Source organism: Ascaphus truei, chromosome 12, assembly GCF_040206685.1.
Source record: "Ascaphus truei isolate aAscTru1 chromosome 12, aAscTru1.hap1, whole genome shotgun sequence".
Taxonomy (NCBI): Eukaryota; Metazoa; Chordata; class Amphibia; order Anura; family Ascaphidae; genus Ascaphus; species Ascaphus truei.
The window spans coordinates 13,801,694-13,814,943 of record NC_134494.1 but is presented as its reverse complement, the minus strand read 5'-3'; the positions used below and the strand labels follow the sequence as shown (position 1 = coordinate 13,814,943).

Genomic DNA, 13,250 nt, shown 5'->3' with positions numbered 1-13,250 from the left:
CCCACCACCTGTCTCTCTCCTGCCCCCCCCCCCCCCCCAAGTGCAGTCCTGTTCAACTGAATAAAACATTTAAAAAAACCTGAGTATATCTGTCACCAACCAATAACGTAAGTAGAAAGAGATCAAATGGTGATCACTCTGTTCCCAACAAATATTGGGGAAGACGTAGTAAGCTCAGAGGAACCGTTCCCTTTAGTCATACATATCTTATTATATACTAGTGCTGGTGGTGTTAAAACTAATATCCTTACCAATGTCTATCACCTCTCTGACTCACCGTTGATTTCACACATTCATCCCTGTTAAATAGTTTTCAAAATTACATATTTCAGCTTCAAAAATGAAGCGACAACAGGTTTTATTACATTATTTCATTTAAAAAAAACGAGATCTGCAATTTCGAATGAAGATCCCAGGGAAAATCTAACACCAAGAGGAGATGAAATGTCCACTTCCAATACTGCACAAATCAGAGATGAAGATTCAACATCTGCAACTGCGATTTCGCTTGAGGATCCTGGAGAACATCTACCACCATGTGATGATGAAATATCCGCTTCCAATATAAGAGATTGTAAGGAATCAGGGAAGACGTTCCCTGCGGCGTGTTCCCCCCTCACCTGCTGCTCTACACACCTCTGTGCCGCTTACAGAATGTGTGCGCACACGGAGGACTTCCTACTCAACCACGGAGCTTGGCTCTGCCCCCCGCTACTTAATCTCAGTTGTCTCATTCATTCCTTGCTGAGCATAGTTCATGGTAGCCTTGTGTTTCCACATTCCTGCCCAGCCTTGTACCTGTTGTGCTATAACACTGTTGCTGCTTATTTCTCCTGTGTACCGACCCGGCTTGACTTTAGGACCTCTCTCTGGATTACTGATCCCGGCTTGCCTCTGACCAATCGCACTTCTCAATCCCTGACCACGGCACTCCGGACACTGACTACTCTCCTGGCACCTACCTACGACTTTGGCAAGTATCCAGACTAACCTACTCTCTCCAATCCAGACCCGCCGATCTTGACTATCCACCCTCCAGGCGTGCCTCTGCTGCTGTTGGTGCGCAGTTTAATACTTTCCCACCTCAGTACCGGGGACCCGCCTTGTTCGTGGTGAGCGCAAGTGTTACAGAGATGAAGATCGAGCAGCTGCCCTTCTTGATTACTGGGATATGAAGCGGGTTCAGGAATTTTAGAAAAATATGAAACTGGGTTGTGGTCACTGTGTCAAATTTGATTCCATAATCATGAAAGGAATTCATGTATCGAAGGAGTGGAAAAGCTACAGTATTGAAGCACCGGGAAAAAATTAAGTCATCCAACAAGCTTCTCTGAGAAAAAAAATGAATGAACACTTCATCACAGGCACACGGTATATGTGCGGCACAAGTGAAATGTTGTACTGATGATGTAATTACCAAATGCATAGACAAAATTAACCACAAATATATCGGCTCTGCATGTAAAGTCTTCAATACGGTTTACAGCATAGCTTAAAGAAATAGGCCATTTTCTGACATTGAAGATGAGATTGAACTGCAAGCAAAAAATGGTTTGGATATGTGAGTGGGACTCCATTCTCGGAAAACTGCTGCTGTAAAAATAGTTGATCACATTGCAAGAGAAATTCAAAAATATATATTTACTAAAATAATAGACACAAAAATTAAAAGTTTGTGTCATCATTGATGAAACTTCAACCATATCTAATAAAGCAGTGATCATAATTTTTGTAAAAGTTGAAGATTGTCATCTATCGCCTGCAATTTTCCTCGATTTGATTGAGTTGTAAGCACAGGATACTGAGACTATACACAAAACTTTGTAAAAAAAAAAGTTTGTGTGATGTTGGATTTGATATTGGATATTTGAGAAATAATTTGGTTGCATTTTGTTCTGACGGTGCAAGTGTAATGCTTGGTTGCAAATCAGGGGTGAGCACAAGACTTAAAAAATATTTCCCAGGCATCATCATTTGGCATTGTTTAAATTACCGTCTGCAACTTGTCTTAGATAATTCTATCACTGAAATAAAACGGGTGAATCACTTCAAAATGTTCTTATCGATAAAATCTACACGATTTTCACCAATCAATCAAAAATTTCTGAAGAACTTGGACTAGAAATGACAAAGATTGATAGAGTTTTGGGACCAAGATGGGCTGCTTGCATCTTAAGATCAACACTTGCTGTATGGCGTGCTTATACCGCTTTTTACAAAAATATTTATCCACATAAACAATATTCAGGAATTGCTTCCCGTCTTCGCAACAGATTCTTCATAGACGATTTAGCATAAATGATAGATATATTGCAAGAAATGTCCTTACTTTCTAATGTCCTTCAAAACAGAAATTTAAATTTTAGTTAGAGCTGAAAAATGTATAAAAAGATCCATTAGGGCAGTTGAAATGCTCAAAAAAGCCTTGGAAACTTTGAAAAGAAAGTTGGTATTACCATAAATTCTGACGCTTTTAAATGTATTGACTTTGTTGAGAATAAAAAATATGTAAATCTTCCTCGTCAAAAACTACTAGAAGCGGTTATCAATAATATGAAAGCCAGGTTGATGGACAGTGATCACTTAAAAGCAGGATATAAAGCGCAAAATAGTGATAGTACAATTCAGGAAATAGTAAACACACTAGAGCCAGATTGTTGGAATATTGATGAAGATGTTGTCCCTTGGAAATCCGCCGACGAAAAACTGTGAATTCAACAAATTCATCATGAAATCAGCATCAATGATTTCCGCGACAATGTTGAAAATGTTGTAAAAAAAAAAAACCGACACAACCATGAGATTCCAAGTTGCTGTTAGTTCTGCGGAGGCAGAAAGAGGGTTTTCTACAATGAATAATATATATATATATATATATCAGATAAAAGAAGCCGCCTCACAGTTCAGAATGTCGGAAATTTTATGACAATTAATATGATTGGTGTCCCATTGGACTCCTGGGACCCCACTCCTTCAGTGCAAACGAGGCTGAGAATGAAACACACAGCCGATGACAACAGGGTGAAACACGGACGAAAGAAACAGTATTCTACACCACAGTATAGGGTGGCGATATGGAAATATTTTAAGGAAGGCAAATAAATAATGTATTTCAATTTCAATCAAATATTTTTGGTTTTCATTTTTCACTATAAAAAAGGCAGTACGATGAAAGGGAACCTACATTTTTGGAATCCCACCACTGGTATTGTGTGTGTGTATTGTGGTGAGGTGGTAGTGTGTGTGTATGTGTATTGTGGAGAGGGGATATTGTGTGTGTGTATAAATTGTGGGGGGTGTATTGTGCGTGTATTGTGAGGGTGGGCGGAGAGAGGAAGAGTGAGAGAGATTGGGAGGGATTATAACAGTGGGAGAGAAGGAGGGGAGGAGGAGAGAGAGCGAACGGGAAAGAGAGAGTTAGTCTCCCTCCACATATTTCTCAGGGCCACATACCAGAATTTCGTTTCCTCTTCTCTAGATGTAGGGTGACCAGATTTTGAAAATGAAAAACCGGGACACAAAAAAAATTATTAATACAACAAATAACATTACTAAAAAATGAATATTATAATGATATTTATCTAATAGTGTCACCATTGATGCTGTATTATTCATTCTACCTCTTTCCATTCTCTCTCTATCTTCTCCCCCATCAGGGCCACCAACAGAAATCATGCCCCCCCCCCAAAAAAAAATCTACTTGCCCAACCAAAAAAAATCTACTTGCCACCTAGCCCCGCACCTAGCCCCACCCCTTAAAAAAAAGAATAAATTACGAGTAAGAACTAATAACAGGATTCGTTTTTTACATAACCGTTTATTTATTGTATTACACTTATACTGTACCTCAATTAGTCCTTGTTATACGTGTGTGTGTGTGTGTGTGTGTGTGTGTGTGTGTGTGTGTGTGTGTGTGTGTGTGTGTGTGTGTGTGTGTGTGTGTGTGTGTGTGTGTGTGTGTGTGTGTGTGTGTGTCGGATGACCTCACCAATCAGGGGAAAAAAAGCCAGATATGAATAATTCTGAACCCATTAACCAGTGTCAGGATGCCCCCTCTTCACCATTTCTAAAGCAGCAATCCTGCCTGGGATCTTACCTGATCCGCAGTCCCTCAAGGTACTATACTGGAGGTGAGGTGTTCGCTACCTGTCTTCCGATGTCTCCCGTGTGAAACTTGAGTCAGATCTGGAAGAAAGCAGTATACAGTATGTTATTTCGGTGTAGGTATACGGCAGTTAAGATAAGACAGAGACAGAGTGGGAGAGAGAGACAGAGTGGGAGAGAGACACACAGAGTGAGAGAGGGAGACACAGAATGAGAGAGAGAGACACAGAGTGAGAGAGAGAGACACAGAGCGAGAGAGGGAGACACACAGAGTGAGAGAGAGAGACACACAGAGTGAGAGAGAGAGACAAAGTGAGAGAGAGCGAGAGAGAGTGGGTGACAGAGAGAGAGTGGGTGACAGAGAGAGAGAGTGGGTGACAGAGAGAGAGAGTGGGTGACAGTGAGAGAGAGTGGGTGACAGAGAGAGAGAGTGGTAATAGAGAGAGAGAGAGGGTGAGTGACAGAGAGAGAGAGGGTGAGTGACAGGGATAGAGAGTGAGTGACAGAGAGAGAGAGTGGGTGACAGAGAGAGAGAGTGGGTGACAGAGAGAGAGAGAGAGTGGGTGACAGAGAGAGAGAGTGTGTGACAGAGAGAGAGTGAGTGAGTGACAGAGAGAGAGCGTGGGTGACAGAGAGAGAGAGAGAGAGAGAGAGTGGGTGACAGAGAGAGAGAGTGGGTGTGTGGTGGTTGACTGACTGACACGTTTGTGGGTTGGCAGACTGACTGACATGTGGGTAACTGGGTTGGTTTCTGTAGACACACACACACACACACACACACACACACACACACACACACACACACACACACACACACACACACACACACACACACACACACACACACACACACACACACACTAGGAGGGGGCAGACACACACACACACACACTAGGAGGGGGCAGTCACACACACACACACACACACACACACACACACACACACACACACACACACACACACACACACACACACACACACACTAGGAGTGGGCAGTCACACACACACACACACACACACACACACACACACACACACACACACACACACACACACACACACACACTCACACACACACACTAGGAGGGGGCAGTCACACACACACACACACACACACACACACACACACACACACACACACACACACACACACACACACACACACACACACACACACACACACACACACACACACACACACACTAGGAGGGGGCAGTCACACACACACACACACACACACACACACACACACACACACACACACACACACACACACACACACACACACACACACACACACACACACACACACACACACTAGGAGGGGGCAGTAACACACACACACACACACTAGGAGGGGGCAGTCACACACACACACACACACACACACACACACTTGGAGAGTGTCACGATGGACACCAACTTTATCAACACATTTATATTTATGGGTACTTGATTGAACAGAACAAGTTGCAAAATAAATTGTGATTTATTTCCTTAATAGACAAACACACGACATCTGCAGAATACACTTAAAACAACACTTACTGGGATAAGGGATCAAAATAAACGAAAGAAATTGTCCTTTGCTTGCAAGCGCCAGAAATGCAACCTTGGTTTAAAAGTCCTGATGTTATATTGTTATTAACCCCTTCACTCCTGTACTGGTTGCCGCTGTGCTGAAAAAAAGTCTTGCATCTTTACATCATGGATCAAAATTCAGGAATTACCCTGGGGATACCTGGGGAGCCACAGGTATAGACTGCCCTATGCTATCTTTAACATGTGGATCCAAACCCCCTCGTGGGAACCATTAAACCACCAGTAGCCAGTTTATCCACAGTTCATAAGACCGGTCAAAAGGGCTGTCCGGTGGGCAGGGCGCATGGTCAGATTGATGCCCATGCCACTTAGCATACCTGGGCTACACCCATAACTTGGTGCCACAGAGTCTGATTTCTGACCCAGAGGTGTCACTAGCCTGACATCTGTTGTGCATCAGTATGTCAGTTTTGTATACATTATGGGCCTTCTGCGTCTTTTCATAACTGACACTCTTTTAGACAGGGAGATGCTAATCAGCTAGATCCCTTTGAGGCTCCATCATAAAAATACCGCAGCTCATTCAACCATCTCACAGCTGTATGTCCACGGAATTCCTGCTTGGACTTGCAAAAAATACCTCCTGCCTTACATTTAAGATCTGCAGTTTTAACACACTTTATTAAAACAACAATTTACGTTTATGTTATAGGAACTCCTCCCTCAGGAGGCAAGAGGTGATGCACAGCTGTCACAATGAAGACGCAGGAGGAGGCTGAACTGGTGACTAATTGAACTTTATTAAACGAGTGTAGTGCTGACAGATCTTCTTCTGACGCGTTTCAGCCCATGAGGCCTTTGTCAAAGAATGATCCGTCAGTCATGGTGAACCACATTAAATAGCGCGTTCAAACCCAAAAACCAGTGGAGCAGCTAATCATCTAATGAACCACAGGCGTGGGAAAGCCCGTGCCAATGCAAGAAACCCAATTAAAAATGCATTAAAATTGAGACCAGAAGCAGATGCAGATACTAAACATTATACACACATACAGTAAATTGTAGTATTAATTCCTGGTCATCAAATGAAATAAAACGAAATTAAAAACATGAATCTCAGCACATACACTACTATCAGACACTGAAATATGAATGAAAAGAAATATGTAACATTATACCCAAAAGGAAGACTAGGAAACTATGTTATCAATTAAAATATTGTTACATGAAATGTTGCAGAAATACAAATTCATACCTACAGTAATACTGGAAAAAATACATTTATGTTATAACTGTAAAAATGATATTTATGTGCATGTAGTGGTTCACTGTATTTGCACCTCAAAAATCAGGTTTCTGGGTGCTTTCGTTCTAGAATTAGTATTGCTCATTGAAATGCCGGCTTCTATACCGTCATCATGTGTCGGTTAGAGGGTATGGCAAGCAATGCATCTTGTTTTTTAACCTCGCAGGCAGGGAATAGCCTGCAAATGGGGGATAAAAATGGCTGGGACAGGGCAAACACAGTAATGCATAGCAAATAAGTTTAACCCCTTCCTTCCCCGTCGCACCTCCCCCACTCAAGACGCAGGGACTGCCCGGACCACCCCGTCCGGTGGCTGGGCTGACCTGCCAGCTCTTGAAGTTAGTAAGTCCTGAGGGCTGTCATGGTGAGAAAGGCTATCAGCATTACCATGCTCCCTTCCCTTCTTGTGCTGGATGGTAAAGTTCCACTCCTGTAAGGCAAGACTCCAGCGCAAAAGTTTAGCATTTTCCCCCAACACCCACTGTAACCAACTCAAAGGATTGTGGCCAGATATTACCGTGAAATGTCTGCCATACAAATAAGGCTGTAACTTCTTTAGAGCCCACACTATGGCCAGATACTCTTTCTCAATGGTGGCATATGCCACCTCTCTGGGCAGCAGCTTGCATCTCAGATACACCACTGGGTGTATACTGCCCTCCTCCACCACTTGGCTGAGTACAGCCCCAATGCCATAGTCCGAGGCATAAGTCTGCACCAGGAACTTTTTGGCATAGTCTGGAGCAGCAAGTATGGGAGCGCTGGCTAGTGCAGTCTTTAATGCCTGAAATGAGACCTCACAGGCAGGAGACCAGACTACCAGCACATACTGTCGCTTCTGGGTGAAGTCAGTCAGGGGTTTGGCAATGGCGCTATACTGAGGGACAAACTTTCTGTAGTAGCCTGCGGTGCCTAGGAAAGCCATCACTTGCTTCTTGGTTTTGGGAATAGGCCACTTCAGTATTGCTTCCACCTTAGCTGGTTCTGGCTTAAGATGCCCGCCAGCCACTCTGTGCCCTAGGTACAGTACTTCGGCCATCCCTACTAAGCACTTGGTGGGTTTCAACGTGAGTCCTGCTTCCCTAATCCTGGCTAGCACTGCAGCTACATGCTAAAGACAGTAATGTCGTCCAAGTATGCCTTTGCAAACCCTTGCATACCCTCCAGCAAGCGATTGACCAGGCATTGAAAGTTAGCCAGTGCATTTTTCATCCCGAATGGCATCACTAGAAATTCTTAGAGGCCACTTGGGGTTTAAATGCAGACTTCTCTCTAGCCTCCTGGGTCAAAGGGATCTGCCAGTACCCTTTACTGAGATCCATAGTCGTCAGATACCTTGCCCCCGCGAGTTCATCTAACAACTCATCCATGCGGAGCATGGGATAGGCATCTGACACCGTTCCTGCATTGAGCTGCCGGTAGTCCACACAGAACCGGGTGGTTCCATCCTTCTGTGGTACCAGGACTACCGGACAAGCCCAAGGGCTCTGGGATGGTACAATTACCCCTAGGGCCGCATCTCTTCTACCTCCCTCTCTATCCTGCCCTTTACCTCTGCTGACACTCTATAAGCGTGCTTATGCAGAGGTCTCAAATCCCCTGTGTCACACTTGCCTCTGATCCGCGCGGAGACCGACTCAGGGAAGCACCACGGGGCAGAGTCATGCGCCCACGCACTGCCAGGGCAGTGCAGGCGCAGCGGCGTGATGGCGGAGCTCCGCGAGATGCATCGCGCACGCGCACGGGTTGCTCGGCAACCAGGAAGCAGGAGAACGTGAGGGAGCTGCTGGAGCCTCCCACAGGCGGAGACTTGCTGAGTAAACCGCATGACGTCATCACGTCGCGACGCGCATCGCGCACGCGCGCGGGTTGCCCGGCAACCAGACCTAGCATCAGGAAAGCCTAATTGCAAGCTGTTTTTGATCAGTGTCTCTCTGACACCATTGGTGGACCAGAACACACACCTGCAAGGTAATTGGACCCTTCCCACATATATACCTGCTTCTGCCTGTCCTTCATTGCTGAGCATAAACTCCTGTTTATGCATTGTGCTCACCGCTGCTGTCTAGTTTTGTCTTGAACTTTGTCTGACCTGTTTGACCCTGCCTGTTACTTGGATTTCTACACTCTCCAGCACTTTGACCCCGGCTTCGTTACTCGACTACTCTACCTTCTATTACCCAGGACCTTGGCTACGAAACTCTACCTACCCGGACTCTCCAACCCTGGAACACGGCAAGTACCCTGACTACCCTGACCTCTCCAACCCTACGACGCGGTACGACTAGGACTACGCATTCCGGACAGGACTGCGTGGTTGTGGGTCGGTGCCTATACAACCCCACCTCAGCCCCGCGGTCTTCCGTCCTGTTTGTGGTGAGCGCAGCGTGACAATATGCTCAGCCCAACAAACATGGACGCCGCTGAGGTGGCCCGACGCTTAGGCACCCATGAGGAATGCTTCCGGCAACTTACCGGCTCATTTACACTAAAAGAACAACTAGTTTCCCAACTTAAACAAGACGTGGATACCCTGACTGAACAAGTTAGACGTTTAACTGTATCTACCACCAAACCCGTCCCACTCGCAGCCACTCCTGCACTTATCACACCTACCTCCGAACCACAACTACCTGCGCCCAACCGTTATGCAGGGGATCCCAGCGGTTGTCGGGGGTTTCTGAACCAGTGTTTCATACAGTTTGAACTAATGCCCTCTCACTTTCCGGTTTCACGTACTAAGGTCGCATACATAATCTCCCTGCTGACTGACGCCGCCCTGGCATGGGCTTCTCCTATCTGGGAGCAACGCCCAGATTTGACCTCTGACCTTACTCTCTTCATCACCGAATTTAGAAGGGTGTTTGACACCCCAGGGCGTAAGGTTACGGCTGCATCCACTCTGCTTAATATTTCTCAGGGAGACCGTACTGTGGCTCGTTATGCTCTGGACTTCCGGACGGTGGCGGCCGAGACCGCCTGGAACGATGTGGCTCTATCTGCAGTCTTCTGGCAGGGCCTGTCCGAACGGTTGAAGGATGAATTAGCAGCTCTGGATCGTCCCGCTGGACTTGAGAACCTGATAGACCTGTGCATCCGGATGGACCAGCGCCTCCAAGAAAGAAGGATGGAGAGAAACAAACACCCCCGAGGTATACAATCGTCTTCTCTGTCTACCATAGGGCCTCTACTCTCCACAACCCCTGTCCTAGATGAACCCATGCAGCTGGGAGGGACTAGCCTTTCGCCTATCGAGAGGCAACGAAGAAGACAAGCGGGACTATGCCTCTACTGTGGCAATAACGGCCACCTGGTATTCAACTGTCCACTGAAGCCGGGAAACGCCAAAGCCCAGTGAGTATAAGGAGGATCACGCTGGGTACTGCAACTCTTCCCCCTCCTCAACCCTCTACGAGGTTTTATCTACCTATCTCTATATCCGGTGAGACCTTCACAGTACAGACACAGGCCTTTCTGGATTCGGGGTCAGGAGGAAACTTCGTGGACCAAAAGTTCGCCTTCAAGAATAAAATACCGTTGGTACCCAAAGATCGACCGGTAGGTCTTGAAGCCATTGACGGACGACCCTTGCAGCCCGCGATCATTTCCTTACAAACCATACCCCTTAACATCATGACTAGCGACTTTCACTCCGAGACTATAACCTTTGATGTCATTCACACCCCCTCCTCGAACATCATTCTGGGACTTCCGTGGCTCCGGATCCACAATCCTGTCATTGACTGGACAGAGGCCACGCCACTTCGTTGGAGTTCTTTTTGCTTGGAACATTGCATGTCTGCTCCAAAGGCAGTGGCAGGAATGGAGGTCACGGATCCTGACAGGGTACAGCTGCCGGGGATATACGAAGATTTCCGCGATGTCTTTGACAAACGTCAAGCAGAGGTACTTCCGCCACATCGGACGTACGACTGCCCTATCGATCTTCTACCCGGGGCCATACCTCCCAGAGGATGGTCATACCCACTATCTATTCCTGAGACCCAGGCCATGAGAACATATATTCAGGAGAATCTCCAGAGGGGGTTCATTAAGAAATCTTCATCACCTGCGGGGGCAGGATTTTTTTTCGTCAAAAAAAAGGACGGAACCCTCAGACCCTGCATTGATTACCGGGGCCTCAACAAACTCACCATAAAAAAACGCTACCCCCTTCCGTTGATAGCCGAATTGTTCGACAAACTCCAGGGAGCCAGGATCTTCACCAAACTGGACCTTAGAGGAGCCTATAATCTGGTTAGAATCAGAGAAGGAGACGAATGGAAGACAGCATTCAATACTCGCGACGGGCATTACGAGTACCTGGTCATGCCATTTGGATTGTGTAATGCTCCTGCGGTCTTCCAAGACTTTGTCAACGACATTTTCAGAGACCTTCTGGACCACCATGTTATAGTATACCTGGACGATATATTAATTTTTTCCAGATCCATGCCGGAACATATGATGCATGTCAAACAAGTCCTGCAGCGTTTAAGAGAGAACCATTTGTATGCCAAGCTCGAGAAATGCCATTTCCATCAAACATCCACCTCTTTTCTCGGCTACATCATATCGGATACCGGTCTTGCTATGGATCCTACCAAGGTCAAGGCGGTACTCGAATGGCCCTGTCCCCTCTCCCTCAAGGCCATCCAAAGGTTCCTCGGTTTCGCTAACTACTACCGGAGGTTCATTCAGGGATTCTCATCGGTAGTAGCACCCATCACGGCACTCACACAGAAGGGAGCTGATCCTACAAGGTGGACTGAGAAGGCTCTCCAGGCTTTCGAGAGATTAAAGACGGCATTCGCCTCAGCACCCATCTTAACCCATCCAGATCCTTCGTTACCTTTTTTTTTGGAGGTCGACGCTTCCGATGTAGGAGCAGTTGCTATACTTTCACAGAGAAAGAATCCTCAAGCTCCACTTCATCCTTGTGCATATTTTTAAAAGAAATTTTCCTCCGCCCAAAGGAATTACGATGTAGGTAACCGGGAGCTCCTCGCTATCAAGCTGGCCTTGGAAGAGTGGAGGCACTTACTGGAAGGCACAGAGTCGCCAGTCACGATACTTACGGACCATAAGAATCTTCTGTACATTGAGGGAGCACGGCGACTAGGATCTCGCCAGGCAAGATGGTCCTTATTCTTTACTCGCTTTAACTTCCTCATTTCCTACATCCCTGGTTCAAAAAACATTAAAGCCGACGCCTTGTCACGACAGTTCCTGGTAGAGGATAACAAGGTGGATCAACAGGAGACCATTCTCCCTTCCACTTGTATTTTGGCTGCAAATACTTTTAGTGCCTTAACGGACATTACTAAAGCTCAGAACAACATCCCGGCAGGACTCAACGTTCCGGAGGACCGGTTGTTCACTCCCCGTAAATTCCAGAGGAGAGTCATGGAGTGGGGACATTCATCCAAGACTGCAGGCCATCCTGGCACCAAAAGAACTACTGAGTTCATCGCACGCACATTCTGGTGGCCCTACATGCGGAGAGACATACAAGCCTTCGTAGCTACGTGCGCTACTTGTGCTCGAAGCAAGATGCCACACAACAGACCAGCAGGTCTCCTTCAACCACTACCCATCCCAGTACGTCCATGGACACATATATCGATGGACTTCATCATTGAGTTGCCCAAATCTAGAGGCATGGACACAATACTTGTGGTGGTGGACAGATTTTCCAAACAGGCACACTTCATCCCTATGAAGGGTTTACCCACTGCACCAATGTTATCCGAAGTTTTCATCAGGGAGATCTTCAGGTTACATGGGTCCCCTCAGGTCATAGTGTCCGATAGAGGATCCCAGTTCATCTCCCGGTTCTGGAGGGCGTTTTGTAAAAATCTGGACGTTACCCTACACTTTTCATCAGGATATCACCCCCAGACCAATGGACAGACGGAACGCACCAATCAGTCTCTGGAACAGTTTTTGAGGTGCTTTATCGCTGACACTCAGGACGACTGGGCGGAACTTCTCCCATGGGCAGAATTCTCCCACAATAATCTACAGAACGAATCATCCCAACAGTCACCATTTATGGTCAACTATGGCTTCCATCCGTCGGCACTTCCTTCCCTCATCTCCAAGTCTGGAGTCCCGGCCGCAGAGGACAGGATTCGCCACTTACAAGACCTATGGCAGAAGATCCATCGGAATCTACAGCACGCTGGTATATTACACAAGAGACAAGCGGATCGTCACCGAAGAGAAGTCCCAGGGTACTCTGTAGGACAAAGGGTTTGGTTATCTACCAAAAACATTCGGCTAAAGGTAGCTTCAC

At 46.4% G+C, this 13,250-nt stretch overlaps 1 pseudogene; it reads left to right on the top strand.

Moving 5' to 3' along the window:
• Positions 1-1,246: 1,246 nt before the first annotated feature.
• On the top strand, positions 1,247-2,370 carry LOC142463842 (E3 SUMO-protein ligase KIAA1586-like; annotated as a pseudogene).
• Positions 2,371-13,250: the final 10,880 nt, after the last annotated feature.